The sequence below is a fragment of the Peromyscus eremicus genome, chromosome 3 (assembly GCF_949786415.1).
Source record: "Peromyscus eremicus chromosome 3, PerEre_H2_v1, whole genome shotgun sequence".
NCBI classification, from domain to species: domain Eukaryota; kingdom Metazoa; phylum Chordata; class Mammalia; order Rodentia; family Cricetidae; genus Peromyscus; species Peromyscus eremicus.
The window spans coordinates 26,149,398-26,153,359 of NC_081418.1; positions in this window are offsets into that span (position 1 = coordinate 26,149,398).

Consider the following 3,962-nt stretch of genomic DNA (forward strand, 5'->3'; position numbering starts at 1 on the left):
AAATGACCAGTATCATTTTACTTTTCAAAATAAGAACAGTAATTCTTAGGGTTTCAAATATTGTTGGGTTTCAGTTGTTTAACAAATTACAAATTTAGTGACTTAAAATAGGACAAAGTTTTAACATAATTATTTAAAAACAGAAGTATAAAATCTGTTGCTCTGTGTTTGACATTGTTGACTTTCATTCTTTGCAGACTATTTCTTGTCCCCACCCAACTTTAATGATATACAACTGACAAATCAAAATAGAGTTCATAAATAGAATAATGTGGATTTTTATTGCATTTATTTATTTGGGATAGGCATGCACGTGGTATAGCACAGGTTTGACTGTCAGAGGACAACTTGTAAAGAGTAACTAGTTCTCTTTTTGCAGGAGTCTCTAATTCAGATGGTCAAGCAAGGCTGCCTGCTGCTTTCTCCCAGGCCCAACGTAATATTTGCTTTGCTAAACATAAACCTTATGAAGTAACTACATTGTTAGCATGGCTAACATATATACTGTTTTCCATAGTCATCTTTTTTCTTACAGGGAGGATGCTTAAGATGTACTCATAGCAAGTTTCAAGCAAGTAGTACAGTGTGATTGATGTTAATGGGCACACTGACTTAGCCCTTCTAAGCTTTCCCAGCCCACCTAGGTGAGACTTTACATCCTTTGACCAACAGCTCTTGGGTTACTCAGACCACGGTTGGTAACCATCATTCTGCTTCCTGATTCTATCAATTAGACCGGCTTTTTAGATATTTACATGGAAGTGAGATCATGAAGTGTTGCTCTTTCTGTATTTGATTTATCTTACTTTAAATGATGCCATCTAGATTTAATCACATTGACATAAATGGCAGTGTTTCCTTCTGTTTATGCTGAATAATGCATACAGATATATTTTCTTTTGTTCACTCATCTCTCAGCAGACACTTGGATAAATTCCATGCCTCAGCTATTGTGAATACTATGGCAATGACCATGGGAGTACAGACTTCTCCTTAAATTTTTGTTTCATTTCATTTTGACACACTCAGTAGTGGACTGATGAGTCATATAGTTTCGTTTTAATTTTTGGAGAAAGCTCTATAATATTTTCCACAATGACTGTATCAATACTGTATGAGTTTCATTTTCGTCACATCCATGCCAAATGTATCAGTCTTTGTCTTTTTGATAACAGCTATTCTAATAGGTATGAGATGCTAGCTATCTTATTTTGGTTTATATTTGCATGATGTTGGAATTTTTCTATACGCTTTCATACACATAATTTTCATGTCTTATTTTAAGATAGACATATTTTTTGAATATGATCAAACTAGAAGAACTAATTTTTAAAAACGTTTATTCTCTTCTGTGATTACCTTGGATTCTACGAACAGCAGGACTAATCAATTAACATCATTATGACAAGTGTTTGGAACTACACAAAAGCAGTGGTACACCTCATTGAACAAATTACCCCACAGTGGAAGCAATGGCCTCAAGGAACTAGAGTGATCACTCCCTGGGAACTACTTTGCTCCTTGACAAGAGTGACATTAGTAACACCTGTAGAGACCTTGCAGAAACAAAGCTGAAGTTATGATTTTCAGACCACTAGTCTAAGCAAGAATATCAACTCTCAGTTGTGCATACCATAACCATCTCCTTTGTTTCCTTTTCCTATGAAATCTAAAAGTTCCTGCCAGTCCTTTTAGGACAGATCTAGGGCTAGGACATTTATTTATTTCACTGATTAAGGCCCTTTTCTATGTCCTCACTACAGCTCATCTCTTTGACTAGCATATCTAGACTCCCAGAACTCAGATCTTTGTCTTAAAAGTTCAGTGACAGCCCCACCACTCAGAATTCTGAGGAGAAACATTATGACTTCAAGACCAGACTAGGCTATGAAGTGAAATCCTGTTACTAGGAAAGCAAATGAGAAAAGGAGGAATAGAAAAGAAAAAAATTTTCATTTTAAAATCAACTTGTTTCTAGTAGACCTAAATTCCTTCTGGAGACTCAAGAGGGGAAACGCTGTTTTGTGGGCCTTTTCCAGCTTGAAGAGGCCTCCTACATCCTTGGCTTCCATGCCCTATAGTCACCCTGAGAGCCAAAAGGGCAGCAGCTTCTTACCCATCTCACCTCAACTTTACTCCTGGAATCTCTGTTTATTCAACTCCTTTTTAAAGAAGAGTTGGGATTACAAAGGGGTAATTGGAGTCAGCCAAGATAGTCTTCCACAAAGTCCCTTTACCATGTCAAATAACTTACGTGTGAAATAACATACAAAATGTGGTTAGGATCCTGACATGTGGGGTGTGGTGAGGGGACAGTCATTACTACAGCTGAGATTTTACAACTTCAGCTATCTTTCTCAAACACACTAATGTGTGACTAATATCTAGTCCCAAAGTAGAAGCATAACTTCTACATTGGTAAAAATATTGGTAATAGTTTTTAGGGCATTATTTTCTCACCAACTAGATCAGAGAATTGCACTATATAATTTCTGCGCATTCTTTTTCTATCAAATCTGAGCATTTGAATGTGGAAAAACAACTTAATATTACCAAATAAATTCTGTAAGACCAGGAATTTACTTTCCAAAAGTCAAATTTTAGCATGTTAATACATTAAAGGCAACTTTTAAAATATTTAATGCAGAAATTAAATTTTCTTCAACAATATGATTTTAAAATGTGATTATAGTGCTGCTGTTCATTCAAATGAAACTGAAAAGGGTGAGCAATGCACTCTTTCAACAAGTAGCCATACAAAGAAGTAACATAGGGACATCTCAAGTACACGTTAGACAGTTCCTTTGAAGTCAAAGTATCAGCCAGTAATGGCGACGGCTATGTTTTAATGTATTTAGAATCTTTCAGAAGCTGTAAATGAAATGTTGTAGCAGGTGGTGATGCTATGTGACACTTCTGGTTTTATTGAAGTGATTTCTGTATTCAATTCTTTCTAAATCACAGAGCATTTGAGCTCCAAGATTATAACTTATAACATAATGCATGGTTTGTTTCTGGAAGTGGGTAGGTTTGCAAAACAGTCTAAAAGATGTTTGTAAATTGGATTTTGTCCAGCTATTCTGGACTCACAGTACTTCAGTTTGAAATATACCAGATACAGGAGATACGAACTCATTTGAAGATATCTTAATGGAAGCATAGTTTAGATAATATAAAATTCAACTATTTTTATTTTTAACATTTTTTAGAATTTTATACAAATGTTTATATATACATAGTATATATGTAGGTTCACCTACTTTTAGCATATAGCTTGATGTCCATCAGCATATTTACAGTTCTATCCAATCACTAACATCTAATTTGAATATATTTTCATAATTCAAGCAGTGGTTCTCAACCTTCCTAGTGCTGTGACCCTTTACCACAGTTCTTCATGTTGTGGTGACCCCCAACCATAAAATTATTTTTGTTGCTATTTCATAACTGTAATTTTGCTACTGTTATGAATCATAATGTAAATATCTGATATGCAAGATATCTGGTATGTGACCCCTGTGAAAGAGTCATTTGACCCCACCAGAAGGGTCATGACCCATAGGTTGAGAATCTCTGCACTGAAGAGAAATATGATGCCAATTCATAACTAGTCTCCACTTCAACCTCCAGGCCTGAGCATCTAATCTATCTGTAACATTCATTTGAGATGCCACACATGAGGAGATCTCAGCATGTTCTTTGTGGTTAGCTGTGATTGCTTGGATATAATGTCCTCCAAAGGTACCTGTGTTAAGTGCAACCCCAAGCCCACAGCCCAACTGGGAGATGATAAAACTTATTTAGTAGGTGGGAACCATTGAGAAGAGGTTAGATTACAGAAGGGGTGCCCTTTCAGAGACAATGGGACATTGCTCCTTTACTCTGTCTATCCAATCACCAACATCTAATTTGAAGGCATTTTCATGACCCTGAAGCAGCGGTTCTCAACCTTCCTAGTGCTG